The sequence below is a fragment of the Pleurodeles waltl genome, chromosome 3_1, assembly GCF_031143425.1.
Source record: "Pleurodeles waltl isolate 20211129_DDA chromosome 3_1, aPleWal1.hap1.20221129, whole genome shotgun sequence".
Lineage (NCBI taxonomy): Eukaryota > Metazoa > Chordata > Amphibia > Caudata > Salamandridae > Pleurodeles > Pleurodeles waltl.
The window spans coordinates 642069617-642094509 of NC_090440.1; the positions used below are offsets into that span (position 1 = coordinate 642069617).

At 42.8% G+C, this 24893-nt stretch overlaps 1 protein-coding gene across 1 annotated transcript in view; it reads right to left on the minus strand.

Annotated features, from left to right (window-relative positions):
- The window catches only part of LOC138284407 (mucin-2-like), a 1933778-nt gene that overhangs the window by 1724052 nt on the left and 184833 nt on the right, over window positions 1-24893 (minus strand). The gene's annotated exons all lie outside the window — the stretch shown is intronic.

Consider the following 24893-nt stretch of genomic DNA (forward strand, 5'->3'; position numbering starts at 1 on the left):
TAGATGCACTGCAAGGTGAGGTAACTCTGGAGCTCTGGGTCTAAGTCTCCCCAGACTTCTCCCAATGCCATAAGTAGAGTTATACAGTAAAAAGTGACCAGAAAGGAGCCCGTCCTAGATCAGGGACTCAAGTGGGGTGAGGGAGCCATCTTGGTAGAAATCTCTGACAGCATGTAGGCGAACCTCATGCATTGAGTGAGCTCTGCAATACAAGTAATCTGTCTCCCCGAGGAGTGCCCAGAAGCGGTATGGTCGGGAATATGGGAGAGTCATCCTAGTGAGAGTGAGGTTCAGTTTAAAACAATAGAGTGCCACGCGCAGCAGGGTGGGGCCTGGTGACAGCACTGTATAAAAGGGGTGGAAAAGGTGTAATATGTGAAGCAGACTCCAAGCAGGCATACTAGTGGCTGTGTCGGCTGTCTGAAGGCCCGTCACCCACCGGGCAACCCACTACAACTGAGTGCCCAGATAATAGTGCTCAAAATTTGTGACACCAAACCCTCCCTCTATTGTTGGCAAATTCAGTTTATGGAGTGCTACCCTACAGAGCGTTTGTGCCAGAGTAGCTCTCTTTTAAGTTTTTTGAGTGCGTGAAAGAATGATTAGGATGTAGAGAGGGAGATTAGCAAATAATATAGTAGGGGGGGTAAAATTATCATCCTGATGAGCGCTATCGGGCCCGCTGCACAAAATGTAAGCGATCTCTAGAAACCCCATCTGCATCCATAATGAAGATACTATTCTGTGAGATTGTCATCAAATAAGTTGACTAGGTTACAGAAAATCTGTATACGAAAATAATGAAACGTCATTGATTACCACATCAGTCAGATACCATTAAGACAGTACGCTGGAACAGGTGTTGCATCACTTAAGGAGAATAAATATGACTTGGCCCAATAAACTTTGAGGTCTGATAACACTGCATATGTGTCAGAAAGGGATGCCATGGTAAGAGGAACAGCATGCATATCCTTTAGCTAGAGAAGGAAATTATCTGCATGTAATGAGACTGAGTGCAACCTGTCTTCTAGTGGAATCTCCCAATCACATCCATAAGTTTGGAGGGAGGCTTCCAGTGACTTAACGGCCAGGGCAAAAAGAAGGGAAGGCAGCAGGCATCCCTGTTGGGTCCCCCTGTGGATCAGAATAGGGTCAGAGAGTGACGCACCTGTTTTTGCTCTGGTGAGTATAAAGTAGTTTAACCATTTGGAGAAATCGGTCCCCGAACCTATACCAAGGGAGTTCAGCAAAGAGGAAGGTCCATTCCAAAGAGTCAAAGGCCTTCTCTAGGTCAAGCATGCGGCAGCCCACTTATGGCCAGGTGTGGGGTACATTTTCCTGGAGTCTAAAAAATTTACGGCAGTTAAGGGAAGTGTAACAGGCAGAGACAAATCCATTCTGGTCAGGGTCCACCAGGGCAGGAACTAAGGGGGCCACATGGTCAGCAAGGTTCTTGGCCAGGATCTTGTAATCTGTGTTAAGAAGTGCCAATGGGCGTTACCACCCAAATCAGCAGGGTCCCTGTTAGACTTGGGAATGAAGACAAATAATGCCTCAGCGAGTGAATCAGAACACAATCAGCCACTAGGGCTTCATCATAGAGTGCCTGCAAAATGGGAGCTAAAAGCAGAGCATAAGCCTTATAAAATTCAGTCAGGAGACCATCTGGTCCCTGGGTCTTTGGGTTTCCAGGGCACGAATGGCCTCAACCACTGGGATAGCACCATCAAGTTCAGTGCGCTGTTCAGGACATTTGCGGGACAGCAGAGTGGTGGCCACGAAGGGATCAACATCAGCCAAAGATACAGATGTGGTTCATTCGTACATGGCAGCGTAGGGAAGGGTCATCTCCGCATGGATAGCCTTCTGCGTGTGGAAAAGGGAGCCCTCAATCTAACGAAGAGCTAAGATGGGTTGCCATGGGTGGTCTTGCCGAACAAGCCAGGCCAATAACCATCCCACCCTGTCCTCCTCTATATGTGTTTTAGCTGTATGGGCCACGTAATTTAAACACATCCCTACATGCAGGAGTTCGGAAGGCATAGGATTCAGTGCCCAACAGGTCACACTCTAGATGAGCGATATCGGGTCAAGTGTCTGATGCACATTCCATTTGTAACCTAGGTAGTGTACCCTGATGGCCAACTTGAAGGTGTCCTATTCACTCAAGTGGGTCGAGGTAGTATTGGCATTAATATCAAAGTGCTCTACAATGGAGTTACCCTATGAAAAGCAAAATGGAGGATCCTCCAGTGCCACCGGTTGCAGTGTTCCCTTCGGGACTGGGGTGGCATAGCATCTTAGTTAAGTTGTGAGAACTAAGGATTGTGATCAGAGTGAGTACATCCCTGGTTATCAATATGGGTGACATAAGGAAGAATGTTGGAGTGCCGACCATACAATCTATGCGGACATGGAGGTTATGTGGGTGTGAGTCGAAGGAATACACCCTAGTGGATGTGTTGCGGAGACTTCATATGTCTGACAACTGCTAATGCTTCAGCCAAGCAGCCAGTCACTGAGCACTGGACATGGCTACCATATGAGGAAAAGGAGGAAAGGAGCGGTGCAGGTCCACACCCAATACACTATTGAAATCCCCTCTAAGGAACCATGGGACCCCGTTCCAGTGCACAAGCACCCCTTGATAGCTTGGTCAGAAATCCTGCTTGATCGGAGTTGGGGGCATAAATGGAGCCTATGAGCATGTATCATCCCTTGTGGTGTCCCTCAACGAGAACATAGGAACCCTCCGGGTCAATTACGGTGGTGTTTACTATGAAGGAAACACCTGCCTTGACCCACACCAGAGTGCCCTGTTTATACATGGAATAATTTGTGGTGTCACGCAGCACCAAGGAGTAATGTGTGCACGAAGTGAGAAATGATCCCCTCCCCAGTATAAGCAAAGCCCCTCATACATGAAACCATGCATAGTGGGAGAGAAAAAAATGCAGTGCATAAAACACAGATTACATCACAATGTTAGTAAGATGTGTAAGAACAGCACACAAGAATACAATAAGCTTAACATCTAGGATACAATGGGTACAGTCAATGTTGTCTGCAGTCTGGGGAGCCACCTGGGGCGACGTAATGGAGTCCAGATTGAAAGGCCAGATGGTCGAAGAGCAATCCTCACTGGAGGACTTGGACATCTCCTTGTCCAAGTCAAATATAGGAGTTGTATCACTCATCATCATGGCCACCTGCAACGCCTGTCACCGCTCTTGGATTATCTGTTCCAGGTTAGGTGTAGTGCATGTTTACGGAGAGCGGTCCCCACAGGTGCAACAATGCTGCTGCTTGATTTCACTCGAGCAGCTAGGGCCACAGTTTGTTGCTGTGAAAGGTCCATTGAGGCCAGTCCAGTTGTATCAGTCCAGTCCCAGGTATCCTAAGGATCTGTGAAAAAGTTTGCCTTCCCACCCCACACAACAGAGGGACATGCAGGAATTAGGAGAGAGTACCTGATATGTCAGCCAAGTTGTGGTGGTTAGCTCATAATAAGGTAAGATTTGCTGCTGTGGTGTTGATTTTGCATTTCAGAGAGGCTCGGTCAGTGGCCCCTAAGGCAGCATCCCATTTGGTAGGGTAGAGGTAGAGTCGGTTGCGCTTTCTGTAGGGTCAGTTATTTTTGTTGCCTGCTGGAAAGCTGGGGTAGATTGGGCCAGAGTGCCATGTGTCCCAGAGTGCAGGTGTCCCATGTTGAAATAGGGGCATTGCTGTCGGCTGAAAGAGTGGCCTGCTTGCGTGTGACGGGAGGACCCAGCCAGGCACCATAGCATAAGCAGCCCAACCAGCAGTGATGGCAGAGGACAGAGCTATGCATGGTAGTGAAGGGCAATGGGCAAGGTGCAAAGTTGGTGGCCCGTGTGGAGGTCGCGGGGACCGGCCAATGCGGGGGGCCCCTTTGCATTTCTAGGTTCCAACAGATGTGAGTGCAGCATGAGCAACCCCCAAATGCCACATGCTAATTAACAAAGGGCCTCATTTACAAGGATTTGGCACCGGCTTAGCATATTTTTTTTTAATGCTTAGGCAGCGCAAAACAGTCCCCCACCCCACGCCATATTTACCAACTGGCGCCATTGTGCCAGTTTTTAAAGCCTTGCACCACATTATATCTGCACTAAGTATAATGTATGCAAGGTAGGCATTCCCCGTTTAAAGCCCCACAGAAATGGCATAGTGAAATCAACAAGATTTCACTGTACCAGAATAGTATCTTTTTTTAAACCCTTCCCAGGGCAGGCGTTAAAGTTGATGCTGTGCTGTTGTCTATGGGGTCCCCTTAAAATTGCTGGACTAGCATCAACATTTTTATGCTACACCACCAATGTTAAGGTTTAGTGCAGAACAGCGTCAGAATTTTTGACGAAGTTGTGGACACTTTGTACCATGGAGCACTGCATTGTAAATACAGTGCTCCCATGGCTATCTATAGGGGGGACAGCGTGGCGGAAGGAAACAGGTGCATCGATTACTATGTGCAAGGTTCTTGTAAATGAGCCCCAAAGTCCAGAAGGAAAGTCCCCTTAATTTTGATGGAGCACAGGTCTGGGAGCGCAATCCTAACCATGGCCTGCAGGGCAGCTCCATTCAGGCTGTGCTCCCCCACAGTAGCAGCAGTCACACATGCTGTCTCTCTCACACAGCAGAGTAAGAAGGTGCATAGAGCCCAGAAAAGGGCCCCAGGCAAATAGTGTTCATCAAGAGAACTAAAGAGATGCCTGTTAAAGGATGGATGCAAAAGCAAAAAAGAAAAGATATAAATGGAATGCTGAACAATGCAAACATTCACCCCCAGTCAGATCTAGGTTTAATCCATCATTTGTTTGCACACCACGCCAATTGCCAGTCTAACAGGTGTATTTTATAACAAGTTCTGTGAGCACCTGGCAGCCCATCTTTATGCTCTGTACAAAGAGACCTATCAAAGACAAGTAATACTCCCTCCTTGCCGGAGGCTTTAATAGTGAAGACCCTTCAGAAAGCGGATAAGGCTCTGGAACTCTGTGAATCATACTGGCCCCTGTCTTTAATGAATATTGAAGGTCCTGGAAAAACTCCTTGCAACACATCTTCAACCTGTGCTCCCTAAACTGATTTTACAAGATCAGTCCTGTTTTATCCCATTCAGATCTACTCCCCATAACCTATGTACTATTTTTGGCCTATTACACCTGTTGGGCCCTATCCCACTGGCATCTTTGGTCTTATTAGATGCTGTTGAGGCTTTTGATTCTATAGCCTGGGATTATATGTTTGCCATTATAGCCCGCGTGGGAATGCCAAGGACCTTTCTCCACTGGATGCGCCTACTACATACTATATACACCTACTATATACGTACCTGGTGGCCCAGGTGCATTTCAATGGACACACGTATGACAACTTTTCTATACAAAGAGGGTTGTCCCCTGTCGCCATTATTGTTTGCCATAATATTAAAACCTCTGGCGTGTGTTATCAGGCAACTGCACTCAATGTCTGCTTTGAGATTTTAGCTAAAACACTTGAGTATATCTTTGTATATGGACGATATCATGCTTTTTGTCTGAGATCCTCCCGAATACCAGTCTCTTGTGATTAGAGAATATTAAATTTCAATATTATTCTGGTTTATATATTAACTGGTCAAAATCTGTCATATTTCTGCTCACAACTGATACTCTCCATTGCTTGCTTGGATTACCACTCCTGTGGGTCAAGGACCTTGTTAAATATTTAGGGGTATGGATACATAGAGATCCTGAACAGGTAGTTAAAAATGGTTATATTACCTAAATTCCTATACCTGTTTGTCAATATACCCATTGTATTGGCAGCACATTTGGATGCTACTGATTGAACTGGTATGGGCTGGAAAAAAACCTCGAATTGGTTGGGACTAACTGACCTTACCATATGACAAGAGTGGGTTCAGTGCACCTGATTTTCACCTTTATTATCTCTGCGCACAGGCACATTTTGCTAATTATTAGTATGTGGCACATGATTACATACCACATATTACATAGGAAGATGATGACACTCACCCGGTGTCACTTACTGCTATCATAACACATAGACCAGATGATATCCCACACACTAGGATTAATACCATACAAGCCACAACCACACCTTGATGGCGATTGGGAGCACCAGCGGGGAACCTTCGTTATGCTCTCTGGCCTTGCCACTCCGACATCACGCTGCAATTTTGGTTTCTCAAGAGGACAAACACTTCAACTCCTTAGTCAGATGGGCCTCAAGATTACGGGGATGTTTACTTTGATGATACCTTTGTAGCCTTAGAGGAGCTCTTGAGCACACACAGACAAACTTAATTATTGACATTTATATATTATAGGTTCTGAGTGCCTACGCATGCCCTATGCCCTCAAGTCCCAAAGGCACCCCCTACCCTGATTGTGCTACAGGTTCTCATTACTATCCCCATGCAGCATTATTTAATTACTAAACTCTATAATGCAGCACAAGAGGACAATCAGCTGACTACAGGCCCTAAAGCATTGGAATGCAATACTCCCCCAACCCCTGGAGGAGGCCAACTGTAAATTCAGCTGCGAGCAAACTTGCCAGATATTCACTTTAAAATTCTGCATCAAACGTACTACACTCCTGTTAAACTTTACAAATTTATGGTACAAGAGGATGCAAATTATGTACAACGTGGAGAGAGGGAGTCAGGTTTTTTACAAATGGCCTGGCAATGTAACCAGTCTTACAATATTGGGTTCAAGTTGCTGCAGCTTTAACAGACATGGTGGCAGAACTAGTGCCCTGTGATCTGTCTGTTAAGGTTGGTCAAAAATCCATAGCCTACTAACTGGAAGTTTGTATCAGTGGTCCTGTTGGAGAAGAGAAGGGTAGTGCTCAACTGCGGTAGCAGGTTTAAGCCTACCAAACAAAACTGGCTATCAGACTTGACATATTTCAGGTCTCAACTAGAACTTTATGCAAAAGAATTGCCTAAGCCTTTGGGGCACAAGGAGTTATGGGGCCCTTTAACGATGAACCTATTGTCAACATCGGAGGAACCCTAAGACCTTTATTCTAGGGGAAGCATCCACGTACGTAAAAAAAAATAATTTAACTCCATAAAGTTGCTTTTAGACATGTCTAGCGCCAAAGTTTAAATATGGAGTTAGTTTTGCACCGAATTTGCGTAACAAAATGATGCAATTTCAGTGCAAAACAAGTATAAATATGACATGTCATTGAATCAGAGATGTGCCTCTAGCACAGTGTGGTTTTGATTATAAAAACTGTTCACAGCCCCACAGTGGTTAGAGGAGCACTCCAGCCACTACTGTCCTGGAATGAATGCTGGATTGAATGCTATATTCGACATGCAGCTCTGCCGATGCTGATCTTCTATTCTACAACTCCACTCTTGACCGGTACCTTTGCTCAGCTTTCTGGAATGGGATTCTCAGGCTATCCTACTATATCAGGCAGAGGAAGCGGGTATTTCCGCTATGCTTTCAGATTGTAGTTAGTGCTAGGTAGGAGAATATAGAGCAAAGACTTCCATGGTTGAACTGTTTATTCTTTTCACCATTTTAGAAACGCTGATTACAATGCTTTCTTTAATTTGCCTAATCACCACAGCTCATTCTCGCTATGCAAGAATACATTGTTTCAATACATGTTTGAAAACTTGTGTTCATATCTTTCTTGTTATTACCCTGGGCATGCATGAGTAAAACAACAAAAAAGGTAAGATCTGTTTCCACAACTTCCTTGGGAGGCAGAATGTCATGTTTGAGGTTGCTGTAATCATCTGTTACTATGGGAAGGTTGGAGGTTCAGGTAAGGCACTGTGAGCAAGCTAGGAATTGGGTCAACAGTTACTGGTGGTATAAGCAGTCTCATTCCTCTCATCCTTAAGTACTGCTATCTTAAAAGCATTCATACCTTTTAGTGGGGGCCATATAACACTATCTCTGTGGCCAACACCACCTTTGTTTCCCCCACAGAGAAAACCTCAGAGACGACCAGGGAGTAGTCTTCCTCCAGAATCCCTTCTGCGGATTGCACGCTACTACCTAAGCAGCCATGCAAGACTCAACTCCTCAAGGTCCTCAACCTACTTGTATCTCTGTAGGATACCCTATATACTCCTTCCTTGCAGGTGCATCTCTAGTCTTCTCTCAGTCATCTTAGGGAGAACACAACCCTGGTGAGGAACATCTCCCTTTTCATTAATCTCACCCCTACAACCTTCCACATGACAACCTTCTCCATTATGAACAACTTACTTTCTATGTCAGACTGGCATGCCAGTGGTTGTGACTTGACATTGCCTAACCCTGTCCTCTGGGAGGACAATTTTTCAAACAGCAGTCCTCGTGTTGGGGGAATATTCATTCAGTCGGGGCAACTGTTCATGAGATTGCACAGTACCTTCAAGGACTCCCACAGATAATTGATAAGAAGACCCATGCTTTGGATAACTTAGTGTAATGCTATCAAGTCATTGCAAAGATGGATGATCAGCAACTTTCTAAATAGAGGGAAGGGAGTGTAAAACAACTTGCCTGAGCCATTAAGATGATAGAGCCAATAACAAACAAATACCAATGCCACTCTTCAGCGCCAATGCGTGTGCAAGATTACACAGGGGCATCACAACCTATGAGGCACACACATTCAAAAAATGTGTCAATCTCTTACAACACCCATCAACCTTACACCCATCAACACCCATCAACCTTCCACCTGTAAAGCAACCAATCAATCACTTTTTTTAAAGCATGGCTACTCACCCGTGAGGGCCTCAAGGCGCTAGGGGGCAGCCTCATCCAAAGAGCCACGTCTTGAGGTTCTTACTGAAGATGGTGAGCGATGGGCTATTTCTGAGGTGCAGGGGGAGGTTGTTCCAGCTCTTTGCATTGATGTAGGGGGGTATAGTGGTCCAGGAAGTGAAGGTGTTCCATGGTGGTGCATTGTTCTTCTGGGATGACCTTGACACGTAGTCTCAACCACCTTCACTGCCACTTCCACCAAATCAACCACCCCCAGCACAAACTATCGCAAGTAGACTGGCACCAAAACTCACAACCAGTATTGTGTCAGTAAAAGAATAAACCCCCAATGTTATGAAATTTTATATTCTCTACCATAACCTTAACACATTTATCCAAACACACAGCTAAATAACATGCACATGCACTGTTCGAAAAAATTGCTGTGTGTAAATGTTAACTGTGACCAATTTTGTAATCATAATTTAGTAAAACATGAGCGAAAATAACTTTCTGTTACTTGTAGACATTCAAGTGGTCTCGTTTTTACTGTTTGAGAGGTTAATGTGAAACAGCATCTATGTAACTGTTCAGTTCATTATCCTGGCAGAAGTTGCATATTTTAGCAAATAGAAATAAAATATGGTGTTGTTTTCTAGAAACAATATATATGTTATTTAAATTACATGGTAACATTTTACAAAAAAGATAAACTATTCTTGTAATTGGACAAAAGAAAAATGGATAGTACCTTTCTTCAGTGGGGACATGTAACCTTGGAGGGGATGGTAAATAATAAAAACATGTCATTAAATGTCAGGGACCAAGTTTGTACAAACGAGAAAAAGGTTGAACTCCTAAAGGTTGGAAATTGGGTTTCTGATTGAGGGAGAGTCTCCACGAGGAACAATCACAATACCTGTTAGGTTGAGTCACAAAAGTCACTAAATTAATCTGTGCTTAATTCTCTGGCAGCTTGACACAAGAGCAGTCAGGGCTAACTTAAAAGCACTGCTTAAAGTACTTAAGAAATTAGAAAATTAGAGAAATGACACCAAAACAAATTAAATCTAATCAGTATAACTGTAGCTATGAATTTGTAGAATTTTAGTGAAAAAAAGACCCTAAAAGACCAAAGCACCAACTGCAGGCATCTAGTCGCCTTGACACCAGTCAAACTGTGATGGGGCGCTTTTCCGATACATGAAGAGGACTGGGCTCGTTCTTGGCTTACCATCGGACTTAGAAGAATTTTTGAAGAAAAATGTCTGAGAAGAAACATAGTGGAAACTACTGAAAAGTTGGGCAGCGAAGAACCTTGGGTGGATTGCCAAGCAAGTAGGTCCCTCTCATCTATCAGTTTTCAGTTTGGTGGAAAAATGTTGAAGTCACAAGTTTCAGTTTTTTGCTATTTGGGCACCTTTAACACAACTTCCAAGAGCTCAAAACTGGTGGGGAACCACTTGGAGGGCAGCACTCACTTCTGTCAGGGTCCAGGTACAGGTTTAAAGTTGTTGGAGCTTTTGTGCCCCTATACTCAGAGCAGGAGGCCAATCAACTAGCCCTTGAAGTCACTCTGGTAGTCATGCAGAAGGGTAATCCTCAGAGAGTACAGTCAAGCTTCAGGCTGCAGGACAGTCTTCTGCTGGCAGGAGGGCAGTCCTCTGAAGTACAAACCAGGACTCAAGCAAAAGGGTATTACTCTGAAGTACAAGATAGTTCTTATGAGAGTCCTCTGCAGGACCTCTGCAGGTCCAGGAGTGAACTAAAAAAGTTGGTTGAGTCAAATATTTATATCTTGTAGCAGCCTTTGAAGTGGGAGAAACCTCCAGACTTTCCCCACATCTGGGTCTGGAATTTGCCTTCCTCACCTGCTCTGGCTCCAAGAGGGCTAGGGTGACAAAGGGCTGGGGTCAAGTTATTTGTGAGTGTGCTGAGGCCAGCCCTTTGAAATGTAAGTGAGGCAAGGAACAGCTCTGCCCCTCCCATCCTGTAGCAAGGGCTCACCCTGCCAAAATCTAGTCCCCATTTGTTTCACTGTCTGGGTAGAGTACAAAAAGGCAAACTGCCAACAACTCACAGTCATATGACTCAGACACTGGCTGCAGGCACCAAATGAGCAGGACAAGAAAAGGCCAACTTTCTAAAAGTGGCCTTTTCAGAATTGTGCATTAAAATGTGCCTTTACCATTAACATTGATTTTAAATTAAACTTCCTTTAAGACCAAACATGGCATTTCTACCTGTTCCCAATCAATTGTTAGCACATATAACATGTAATAAGGTAAACTAGTGTTAACCTATGGGAGAGGTATTCCTCACAGCAGTGAAAAACTAATTTGGGAGTTTTTCACTACAATGCCCTCTAAAACGTGATAGTACATGTCCTACTTTTTAATACACTGCACCCAGCCCTATAGAATGGGTTATTTAGGGTCTACCCTCTGGGTGTCATATGTATTAAAAAAGGTACGTTTGGGACTGATAAAAGGGTTAGTTTGTTAGGTTGAATTCAGTCTTAAACTGTACACAGGCTGCAATGGCAGGTCTGAGGCATGTTTTAAAAGACTGCTAAAGTGGGTGGTCAATAAGTGATGCAGCCCACTTTTACGTTAAAGATCCAGGGTAATTGTTGTGCCATTTTACTAAGGAATTGTACATAAATGTGTCAATTGGGTGTAAGTCAATTTTATCATGTTTAAAGAAGGACTGGCTAGCAGTGATAAAGTGCACAGAGTCTTAAGCCACCAAGAGCAATCTTCAACAAACAGGGGATCATAATACAAAATGTTTGGTGGGAGAACACATAAAAGTCTATCATGCCTGATACCAAACAATTCTAATCATGTAAAGTCAAAATTCATGTGTCCAAAGAAAAATGAAGTCATTCACCAAGTCATAGGGGGTATAGGAGTCTTTGTTCCTGGCTTTGTGACAAATGGTTCCGGTCAACCTCTGCCTCACTCTTCTGTGGAAGAACACACCAAAGTCTATCAGGTCTGATACCAAACAATTCTAATCATGTAAAGTCAAAATGAATATGTCCAAAGAAAAATGAAGTAATTCACCAAGTTATTGGGGATATGGGAGTCTTGTTCCTGGCTTTGTGACAAACGGTTCGGTCAACCTCTGCTTCACCCTAAACCACCAAGAGTTTAGGATCCTCCTGTGAGGCAGACGTTATAAGGCTGGACTGTGCAGGGCTGGACACCTCTTGGCTGATGGTGGCAGTCTAATTTACTTCCACAGCTGGATCGACATCCTTCACTCAGAGTTTTATTGTGAATAAGTGTCTTTTTCTCTGGGTCAGCACACTCTTCCTGCTGGTATCGGTTCATTCTCCTTGCTGGTGGTTGGAAGCTCTTGTGCCTGTCATGCAGCTGAGGATCTGGGGATTCACCACAGGTCTTGCTGTACTCAGCGGAAAATGAATGAGTACAAAATACAGAACAATTAGTGCATCTTTCCAAAACTTCATATATATTCAAACTTACTTTTCAGAACTATCATATCCCTAAAACAAGATAGAGTGACACTGTATAGACTTCCATGTATTTTGGTCAATGTAATTCGACCTGGGCAGAGTTCACAGAGTTCTGCTAGGTGGAACTCTGCGAAGAGCTGAAAAAACTCTGCTATTCTCCATGCGGTTCCACAAGCAGCAGAGTGTGGTAAGTTACGCTGCTCGTGCTGATGTTTAGTGCTGGGAGTTTGTCTCGCGCTTTTAAATCAGTGGCAATGGCCCAATGTGCAGCGCAAGAGGGTGGTGCTCCTCTCTGCCGCTCAAGTGGATTTTCTACTTCAGGGGCAGCTTCCTCAAGTCAGAGCCAGGTTTCTCAATGCAAGGAGTAGCGACCTGCCAAGACCTCTTGAGTTGAGAAATCTCACAAGGAGGTAGTCTAGCCTGTGATTTTTGTCACTCGAGTTTGCCAAGTTTAATGTTGGTGAGCAGAGAGAGAGGAAAAACTCTGCTCCGCACTGTTCCACTGAGTTTTTCAGAACTCCACACTCCGTACAAGTGGCCAAACTTCTGTGAGCTCCGCCGGCGGAGCAGAATTCAACACCCAACCCTAATTGTAATGTGTAAGTCAAAGTAAAATATAAAAGTGCTAAAAAATGTAGTACGTCAGAGAAAAATAGAAATTTCTTTATATCAAGGTAGGACAATTCGTTGAGATTTGAGATGAAAATTAGCCTTTTTTAGTAAGACCTCTTCATTATTATTCTGATTTAGAATAATTAAACATTTGTGAATGGTTAATGCATTTGAACAAAAATAGATTATATATAGTTGGAAAACACGCTAAATGTATGCAATGACAGTCATATACATAACTTTGTCAAAATGAAAAAATAACATAAGTGAAGTGTAAACCTGTTTTCAGATACACATGAAGCTATAAATACAATTTCATTGTGTCAACTTCAGTTGATTAGTGTTCATGTAAGAAACTAAGGGCCTCATTTACAACAAAATGGTGCATCCATCACAATGCGCCAGTTTGCTTGGGCTGCCCTGTGCCCCTCTAAAGACACCATGGTAGAATACAGCGCTGCATCAAAACTTTCTGACGTAGTTGTGGTGCTTTTGCTGGACTAGCATCACAAATTTTGAAGCTCAGGAAGGCTCATTTAAAACAGCTTAGCATCTCTTTAACACCTGGGTTTGAGCAGGCGTTAATAAATTATGCTAGACTGATGCAGTGAAATCTTGTAGATTTCACTGCACCATTCCTGCCGGCCTCCTAATGGGGGAATGGCTCCCTTGCATACATGATACCTGGTGCAGGTATAACGAGGCACAAAGGTTTACAAACTGACTCAATGGTCCGATTGTGCCAGTTTGTAAATGCAGTGCTGTGTGGGGGACTGTTTGCACCGCCGTAGCGTAAAAATAATTATACTACGGTGGTGCAAGGGGCTTGTAAGTGAGCCCCTAATATTTCAAAGCAAATTTAAAAAAAAACAGTCCCTAAATTTAATTCTTAAAAAAGACAACACAGGTTACAGACAACATAGAGTGTTACAGCAAAGTTTCAACTTGAGACATGACTGGACAACACTCAAACTCATTTACTCTTAACATAATACTTGGATATTACACTTACCACTTCTCTGCTGCTCAAAAGTTTCGAGCTGTGTGTGGGTGATTAGCCAAGTTGTTGAAAGGACCATCCTCTGCATTGGTGACATCATGGAATGCCAATAATGTGGCTTGGAAGTCACACCAAGTATGATCCGGGCCTTAAACCTGGCCCAGCTACTAAGATTTTCTCAGCATGGGTCACTTCTTGTGAAATTTTGACAATGAAGCGTAAATATAGGTAGTTATAGTTAGAACCTAGTTTTTTGTTTTGCTAATAACTTTGGTGCCATTTGGTGAATCTTTACACAATTTTCCAAATAATACAATGCTCACTTCAACTGCTGTCTGGGATGTTTCAGGGTGATCCGTCAAGCGGGGGCCAAGAGAAAGGGGGGTTACCAAAGCACTTTTACCCCATGCATTTTTTCCATAGGGATTTTGAAGAGGAATAGTGGTCACACCACTAGATGGATTTACACCAAATTTGGCAGAAAGGTAGCTCTTAGTCCAGAAGGTGATCTTTTTGTTATTTGGTGTAAATTCATTCAGTAATTTTTGAGAAAATAAAGAAAAAACAAATTTGTGTACATAGGGACACAAAGGTTTTCGAACTCTCTTAATCTTGTGGCCGGGGCATTCATCCAACCCCAGTGGCTAATTTAATGTATAGAAATGAAAATTACTTTACATTAAAAAAACAAATAGAATTTCACTGAAAAAAAATAAAGGTTACAGGGAAGTTATAGTTAATTTCTGAATTTACTCACACAAAATCATCAAAATTCAGCAGTTAGAGTTATTTCGAGTAACTATAACTCGTGGCATAAGGTAACTATGACTCGCACCTTTGCAATGCACTGCTAATTACCCCGGGTATTACAGCACTCATGACAACTTTTATAACATCAATAAAAATATCAATGAAACATTAGAATTCAAACTATTAAAGAAAAAACTGTGCACGGCGGGCCGTATCATAGTCCGTGAGTTATAGAAACTTGAAATAACTCTAACTATAATTGCAAAATGTCTATAGTTTTGTGCGAGTAAATTCAGAACCTACCTATAACGTCCCTGTAACCTTTGTTTTTTAGTGAATACATATGTGTGTGTGTGTATATATATATATATATATATATATTTATATATATATATATATATATATATGGGAGGAAGAGGTCCATTCCTCAGACCTGCCCCAGCACGAAAGAGCACGCCATAAGGAGGACCAGTTTGTTTGTTCAAAGTGCCAGTGGCAATGAACTGGCCAGCAGCAAGAATTGTGGCATCGGCATGATTTTATTGAGGTTTGTTTTGACTTTCTAGCTGACTTTGTTACTGTTTTGTTTCTACTAAATACTTTACACATTTTCCTAAGCTAAGCCTTCCTGGTCAGTGCAATTCCTATCAGGGAGTTCAGTCCAGGTTTACATTTCTAAAACTGTAGTTTACTCTGACAACTTTGTGGTTTTAATTCTAGTAGTGGTCTCAATTCCACCCCAATAAATAGCCCACTTTCTTTCACATGAGAAAGTAAATTATGCAAGGTTTGCACACTCCTGTTTCAATGTCTGTAAACCCTCTCTTTTTCCACAAAAGATTATTCCTCAAAATGAGTGCCAAAGCAATAAAGACGTTCACTGAAGGCGTTAAGGCCACATAGATTGTATGATGTGTGATTTCAGTTTTATGTGGCTAGCCTGTATGTAATTACTTGGTGTAATGTGTTTTACTTGTAGATGGGCAGGGGATTCCACAGTCAATACCCCCTCCAATACTGCATGTCTTTCAAGTGTAGTAAGCTTTCTATAACATTTTAAATGTGACACCATAAAATAATTGAAAAAGGTAAAACAAATATTTGCCTAATGTTATTTTCTCCATTATCTTCTGTGTGGGAGAGTTGCCTAATACTGTTTTGTGACCTTTCCGCTGGTAGTAACTTCAGAAGTGTAGTTTGTGAATAGCAATGGTCTTACTCGTTTGTGGGATTGTGTTTGTATTAACACAGTGCTCTATAAACCCCTTCTGACATTTCCCTATGCCCCACCCACTTGAGAGTGAGTAATCTTCATTTTCCAGGAACTGATCTTTATCTCTTCTACATTTACTACAAGAATGTATACCTATGTGTGTGGATTTCCATACGCATGACAGAGACCTTTGCACAGAAAAGATAGGAGATGCTAAGGCTGAGGTCTCTGCTGGGCTAGTGTACAGTGCTAATCACTAATAAAATATGCAGTTTGTGAATAGACCCCTTTGTTACCAGTATATTTCCCTTTTTGTATATTAATGGGTATTTTTTGGGGATTTCTATAGTTTCTGTATTAAAGCTTCACTCAGAACGCTAAATCATACACTTGAATAACCTGTGCTTTCACTTCATCAATCAAAGTCTCATATAATGGCAACAGATGGATTTTATTTTGACTTCACACTAAGAACTAAATTGTAATTTAAGCTTTTATCATCATTGACACCATCTTCTTGGAATTCCATGACAATGTTGATAATTGTTACAATAGCAGGGTGATTTTAATCATTTCCCACATGGTTGACACTTAACCACTTCTTTTCTGAAATCATTCCACGCTGCCATACATTTTCATCACTAAATTTGCTTTTGCATTAAGTGCACCTTTAATTTCCTCTCAAATCTTCTCTGACTGTTCAATACTTTCGGCTAAATCAATGGCCAATTTCAGTGTAAAATCTAAAGCACCACGCCCTCTTTCCTGTATTTTCTTGCAATTTGATTTCCGAACGAATTCGTATTTTAGCACTTGGCCATAAGCAATATTTTCAAATTCACAGTTTGACATTAAAGTCGTAAAACAGAAATGTAATCCTCAGTAGATCACTGAGTTTACCTTTTTTTGTCCCAGTCCCTTAATTGTCTGACAGTGTGCTCAAATACTTCCAAAATAACAGCATTTTCCATGACAGGCAATACTTTGTATTCTATGTCAGGACCGGAGGCTTTGGATTATGCTTCTCTTTCTTTACTGAACTTTCTACAGCAGCCAATAAACTTTAGGAAACACAAAAACTACAAATCCCATCGGTCCCAGTAGTCCTAGTATGCCCAATCCCAGGCCTGCATTGTCTATAAATGTAATTGACACAAATGTCCTTCCTCTTTCTTTGCTGATGCACAGCCTAAGATAAGTACTTGTCATTACATTGCTGTTTAAATCTGTTGTACGCTGTTTTTTTTTTTATTGTGGCCTGTGGAGTGGGAGCGGGGCTGAGCGGTGCTCTTCTAAAGGGTGTTCCCCTTAATTGTTGACCGGCTTGCGTGCGTTGCAATTTTCTTTTTGCTGCCTTTGTGGTCTGTCGCGTTCCCTCTGCATCGGAGCGTCTTCTCCTTATGCTCCGAGCTTTGGGAACGCATTGGGCCACGGGATATGCACCTATTCATTTGATTAGTTATTTATTGCAATATGAGACACTGACTGCTGTTCTACTGAGTGCTGCATAGAGGACTTTGTCCTCTTTCTATTACAATGGCCATGCATGCGCAGACGGCGATTTCCGTTTTTTTTGGTGTCGGAGATCAGCGTTCGTGCATCGTGAGCCAAATGGTTGCCAGTTGTGCCCCCAGAACGCCCGACGGGGTGCTAAAATGGTGTAGGGCTTTGCCCAAAGGGACTATAAGCAGGTGCTCCGTCCACTTGTGATTCTAGGCCTGGAGAGACTGTGTCTCTGTGTTTTTCTCCTTTTTTTCTGCCTGCTGGGGTTGTTCCGCCCTTGTTGAACTCCTTCTTACCTCTGATAATATGGCATATTTTGCAGAACAAGATGAACATTTTCAGGAAGAGGCAGAGGTGCCCCTAAAAAATCAGATGGAGGACAGATTGGTACAGGTCCTTGGCGATCATGTACAGGACTCAGGGCCTGATTAAGGCCTTAAAACCTTTTACACAGCCCCTAATCAGATATGGGCAGAGAGAGTTAATGGGATGTTTATCCTCGGAGTTCCTGAATAAAGACCTTCAAGCTGATGATAGGGGCCAGAGAGCTCCTTTGAGACCGTATTCCTCTGCTGAATTATTTTCACAAATGGCCACAGTGGTCCTGTAAGACCACAAATATGGGCATGGGCCCACGTTAGAGAGTGAATTTTGTCCAATTCAGTCTGTTCCTCTTGCAAAGGATTCCCAATCATCGGCTTCACATTCGGAGTCCGATCAGGTTCTTTCTGAGCACAAACTATCGGGCAAACGCAAGCGCAAAACTCACCACGCTGCCAGGGAGGCGGTACCACAAAATAATTAGATTTTTGAACCTGAAAACATTATTCATCCCAGATCTACAGAGTGGGTTCCATGTGTTCAAGTAGCACATTATGTTCAAGAACGATTGCACAATAGTTTTGAGAAAGACGTGCACAGTACTCTGCGTTCTGGATGTCCTCGACCCTCTTTATTGGGCAAGGTAGCTGATACTCCAGAATTGGATCCCAGTGTGGCTACATTTCTTTAAAAAATTGTGAAGGACCCCAAGAAGGGCCTGGATCGAGCCTGGAAGGGTTGCCAGGACAAACTGCTTGACCTTTCGGGTCCCATTACGAAAATCCTCGAACTTGCGGTTCAAGCTAAGGAAACTGACACGCCTTTGGACCCGGAGGCCATTCTTGAATGGGCTCAGAGAGCTATTTGCCTTTTAGGTAATGCTAACTGTGCTATGTCCACAGAACGGAGGAAGTCTTTTTTGATGATTATAGACCCTAAACTTGCTGAACTTGCACCTAAAGAACCGGGACCATTGGCTAATGGCCTGCTTTTTGGAGACAAATTTGTTAAGGACCTGAGTAAATATGTATCCACTTTTTCAGCATTGGATAAAGCCCTAACCTCGATGAGGAGAATGTTTAACAGTAACCTTTTTAGAAGGGCCGGACGCTAAAGAGGTCGGACATCAGGCTGAGGATTTTACCAGACCTCTTCTGGCTATGGCCAAAGAGGCAGAGGTTCCTATCAAGCCACCTCAGGATTTTACCCATCCAGATCTAGAAGAGGTTGTGGTTGTGGCTACAGAGGTGGTGGACGAGGTGCTGACAACACCTCAGGCACCTCAGTTTCAGGTAAGGATAATCCATTTTGCAGACGTAATCCTTGGGGGATGGTTCAAACATCATGTTATGTCTTGGGCACGTTTATCTCAGGATCCTTCGGTGTTACAAACAGTACATGGTTACAGACTAGAGTTTTACTCCACTCCCAAACAACATCTGCCCCTCTTCCTCTCCATTTTTCCTAAACAGAGAGTTATTTTATAGATGCAGAGATAGTAACCGTTCTACGCAAGCGAGTGATAATCGAGTCCCAACCACATGCGACAGGTTTTGTCAGTACAATCTTTTTGGTGCAGAAAAAAGGCAGAGGTGTTCGCCTCCTGCTGAATATAAAAGATTTCAATTCTTGGATAGTATACTACCATTTCAAGATGGAGGGTATTAATCTATTAAGAGACCTCTTACTAGAAGGAGATCGGTTAGTGTGTCTGGACCTCCAGGACGCCTACCTAACGGTGTCAATTTTTTCTCTGTATCGACGATTCCTTCAGTTTTGTTGGAGAGACCAATGGCACGAATGTAGGTTCCTTCTATTCAGTCTCTTGTCGGCCCCTTGATGTTTCACCAAATTGTTACATCCTGTATCTGAGTTTCTTCGATACGAAGCATTTGCCTCATTATTTATTTCGACGACATTCTGATCATGGCCAGTCCAAGGACTTGGTTTTGAATCATGTAGGTTGGGCAATCTAAATTCTACAAGATCTCGGGTTCTTAATCAACAGCGAAAAGAACTCTTCCCTCGCAATGTATAGAGTTCTTAAGCCTACAAGTGGATTCCATTCGGCTCAGATGAAGTTACCTCTGACAAAACGTATCTCGATCAAGAGGGAATTATGGAGAGTCCTTGCCTCTCCGACTATATCATTGAGGACTTTAGCTCGCCTAGTCAGACTTCTTGCCTCCTCTATGCAGGCAATCTTCCCAGGCCCTTTGCATTTTCGAGTCCTCCAACATCTGAAAATGATGCACCTCCGCAAGGGTCTGACTTACTCAGAACAAATTCTTTTGTCAGAGGAGGCCAGATTGGAAATCTCTTGGTGGCTAGACCACATGGATGCGTGGAACAGCAAGGCCATTTTCGCATCCTTTTCGGAAGTAGTGATCGAGTCGGATGCCAGTCAGTGGGGCTGAATAGCGCATTGCGGGTCAGTGGAGACGGGAGGCCGTTGGTCTTCAGAGGAGCGGAATCTTCACATCAACTGCTTAAAACGTCTAGCAGGAGCCTTTGCAGTTCGTTCCCTGTCCTCGCTCAAAAATAGTATTCTGTTTAGGATGGACAACATTTCAGCAGTAAGATACATAAATCGCCTCGGCGGGACCAGATCGCATCTTCTGGCAGAGATCGCCAAGGAGTTTTGGCATTTTTGTCTCCATCATCAAATTTCAGTGATAGCGGAGTATATTCTGGGTCGTTCCAACGTGGTAGCGGACAGGAACTCTCTTTTTCTGAGGGATGGTAGCATTTGGAAGCTGCATCAGCCAGTTTTTCACAGTCTGATCAATCGGTGGGGCTCATGCTCAATAGATCTGTTTGCATCTCGACTCAATGCCAAAATTCCACGCTTTTTCATTTGGAGACCGGATCCTCTGGTGGTGAGCTTGGATCCTTTTCTTTAGGAATGGCCTTAGGAGCTCCTTTATTCTTTCCCACCATTTTCCATGATTCAGAGAGTACTTACACAAGTCAAGAGGCAAGTTGCGGAGATCACTTTGGTGACCCCTCTCTGGAAAGCTCATCCGTGGTTTCCAGTAGCAATGTCACGGTCATGTGCTCCGCCGGTTCGGATTCCGTTGTTCCCTTCATTACTCCTGGACCTGTCGGGTCTCCCTCATCACTTGGTAGTTCAGGGGCAGTTGTTTCTCATGGTATGGAGACTTTATGAATATGTTGGCAGGTGCCAGGAGCTTCGAAAGAAAAATGCTATGTTCTTTCTATCCCAGTCCTGGGCTCTCTCCACCAATAAACAATAAGAAGCTTCCTGGAAACTATGGGTGGGTTGGAGCAGTGAATGAGGTTTTGATCCCAGGGGAACCCAAATTACCATGATTGCTAATTTCTTGTCTGAATTGGCATCTCAAGGTTTAGCTTACAGGACCATTAATAATTGCAGATCTGCCATTTCTGCGGGTCACCCTCATTGCAAGGGTAAACCAGTTGGTGAACACCATTTGACATCAAACTCTTGCTGTGTATTAGGATGTCCAAACCGCCTCAACCCAGATATTACACTTTATGGGAAGTAGATATTGTTTTGCATTTTCTCAGATCCTGGCCACGTCATGAGGATCTTTCTCGCAAACAACTATCGGCGAAGCTTACTGGTCTCCTATGTCTCATATCTTGTAGATGCGTTTCTGATGTGCACACTCTGGATTTGACAGGTAGACTATTTACTCAGATTGAAGTTTCATTCACGGTTTCTAGTCAAACAGAAACCTCAACTGGGTGTATTTCCTATACGTCCTTTCCCCACAATCAAACAAAAATGATGTGTGGTACAATGTTTGAAAGCTCATGAAAGCTGTACTCAAACCATTCAATCCAGTGTCATCAGCTACTTTGGCTACATGGGTGAGATGGTTATTAGGGGAAGCTGGCATAGACACATTCATTTTTGAAGCACATTCAGTTCCAGGTGCTATGGCATCTAAGTCGTTTGGAGTTGGCTCTCATTCAGAAGATATCATGGCAGCTGCAGATTGGTCTTCTGATAATACGTTTAAGGTGTTTTATCACATACCTATTGTTGATGTAGCATCTGCTGTGGTGGATCAGCTTTGAACTAGCATAATCCGAAGCCTCCGGTCCTGACATAGAATGAAAACAATTTCTAGCTTACGCATCAAGAATTTGCAATTCTATTAAGGACACGGAGGTGAGGATTACCCCACCCATATGGTTATCTGTGATTTTTATTATCATTTGTTCTGTTACAACTTGTTAGGAATTTATCCTTACAGATAGTGAGATATTTAATTGACTATCATGTTAATGATTGTTCCCTCCCTTGGTTTTTCATGTTCACTTCGAATTAGTATTATTGAACTTTTCTCTCATTCTTAGGTTCATTAATAAGAATGTTTGAGCATTCGCTGTTATCACAGGGACTGATGTTTGTCGCTATTGGCCGCTGTTGGCTGTTTGTTCTCTGCTGGGAAGTTGTCAGATCCAGTGTGTGAAGATCAGGTTTCAAATTGCTGCAAATAAAGAGGACAGACTTATGTGTTGATGACATTTATAGACAATGGAGGCATGGGATTGGGCATAGTAGGACTACTGGGAGTGATGGGATATATAGTTTTTGTTTTTCTTAAAGTTTATTGGCTGCTGTAGAAAGTTCAGTAAAGAAAGAGAAGCATAATCCTCGCCTCGGTGTCCTTAATAGATCTGAAAATTCTGGACGCGTAAGCTAGAAATGTTTTATTCTCTTACATCTTACTCCCCCTTTAAACATTCTTTCAGGAGCAAGAGGTTTCTCGGGAATGCAATTTTATCACCTTCTAACATGTCTACATATACTTAGAAAATCCACAGATCGTAATATATGGCTAGTTGAAAAGGTGTGAACAAAACAAATTGGATAATAATATGCCTGGCCTATTGATCGTGTGAGACTGTAAAAGAACAAGCTAAAATAGGAAATGTAGTCACCGAGGTCTCTTTGAAGGATTTGTAGAGAAGACAGTAAAAGAATATAGGAACGCAATAAAAGAAAAGTGGTCACTGTTGTCTCACTGTCATTTCCACAGACACAAAATTGTGGTACAATGCTATCTATCTTGTTGAACTCAGCATGGTAAAATTGTTTTTCTTCAGCCGTAAGTTGGGCGATCTACTACTTGTGTGACAGAGTGGAAATGCCACCAGATTACAGTGGCTGTACCTGAGTAAACATACATAGCAAATGGCTAGTTACTGTAGGGCACAATCAACATCCAAACAATAACCAGATATTGAAATCACTACCACAAATACACCCTGGGATGCAGCTCAAAAAGTCCCAGAGAAAGGATGTGGCAGGATACTTAAGGCCAGATTTATGGAAACGTGGTGCAGCGCGGTGCTGCGCCACAATTGGCAGTGCTGTGCTGCGTCACTTTCGAAACGCAGGGATGCCCCGTATTTAAGTGAATATGGAGCACCCCTATTTTGTCCCACCAACGCAAGCATCTTTGTACCATCGTGCAAGCATGTCTGCATTGAGGGGTGTGATTATTTATGTGTGGAAGGTGTTCCTTCCCACACATAAACAATCACTAATGGCGCTTCAGCACTTCTGTGTGTGCTGCACAATGCAGCAAACACAGAAATCCCAAAGTGTTATTTTCAAATGACTGTTTATGTGCAGGAAGGGGCACCTTCCCGCACATAAACAATTATTTCTGGCATTTTGCATCTTTCTATGAGTGCTGCAGAATGATAAAAGTATCCCTCCTAGTTGCGCCCTGCTAAAGCCAACCTTGGGGGTGGCGTTAGATTTTGCCGCTGCCTCAGGTTTACAAATATTCATAAATCGGAGGCAGTGTTAAAATGCAATGGGTGTTGCTGTGGCATGCAGCATATATTGCACGCCCCTTCCCCGCACAGTGCTGCGTGGGAAGGGCCGTATTTACAAGGTTTACAAGGTGACGTTAAGCCACAGAAAGTGGCTTAACGCCACTTTGTAAATACGGCGCAGTGCGTAGCGCCACAGGAGCATCACAAAATGTGATGCTCCTGTGTCACTAGGGGCCTATAAATTTGCACCTTAATGCTTGACTCAGTCTGCCTTGCCCCTGGTCCACTAATCACCAAATATGGAAGCAGCAGTCAACAGACTTGGAGGCACACTAAGGCCCATATTTATACTTTTTTTGCACTGCATTTACGTCATTTTTTTACACAAAAGTGGTGCAAACCTACAAAATATAATTGTATATTTTAAGTTTGCGTCACTTTTGTGTCAAAAAATGACACATATGTGGCGCAAAAAAGTATAAATATGGGCCTAAGGGTTGTGTTGAACAGCTTTGTTCCATGTAGGATGCACAGGTAAAACAGGAGCAGATAAATAGGAAAACATTTTGATGGGCAGAGTTTTCCGCCCTGATTCCGGAGTCTCCACACTTGTAAACTTATTATAAAATTGCTGTTTTCTGAATACTGTAAAAGAATGAGCTTAGGCAAACATATAAGTTTACCTTTATGAATAAGATCTCCAGTGCCAATACTATACTCTGTATGCACTTGCACTGCTCCCACAAATCAATCTAAGGATACTAATTTAACTTTTAGCCTCCAGTTTCAAATGTCTTCACATTTATAGAAAATGTTTAATTTTTCAGTACATGTTCCTTCTTTATCCATATACACTTCATTATTCTGTTAATATTATTAAATTTTTTAAGCAGTCAAGGAAACCCTGATTTGACTTCGGGGACCACAATGGGTCACCAGACAACAGATTAAAAACCACTGCTCTAAATCATAACAATTGTAAGGTAGATGATGGCACTATCGTTTGTGGTTCCAAGACTCTATGATAATATCTAGGAACACTGCACAAAGAGACAAAGGGAAAGCATGTTTTCTAAAAAAGAAACACCAATATAGTGTAAAACACCGCAGTACATAAGATGGTGTTGGACCACTGCTATGTTCAATGAGTACTAAGGTTTGTGCCTCTCCTGGCTGTGCAAAATGACATTTATTGATTAATTTAGAGGTAAACAAGAAGGTACACTCCATTGTGGTGCCACCTGCTGAATGAGTATAGATTCTAAACTTTCTCTTCACTAACAATATGTGTTCAAGCTGCAGAGAGACTGTCCAATTTGTCTGTCTGTCTGAAAATGTGAAGCGTTTCAGATGAACGTCAGTGTTGTCAACCAAGATCAGATCACAGTGATTAAAAATGAGAACTTTATGATATACTACAGTGTGAACTGTGATGCACAGATTTCACCTTTTATCACAGCCCCTTTG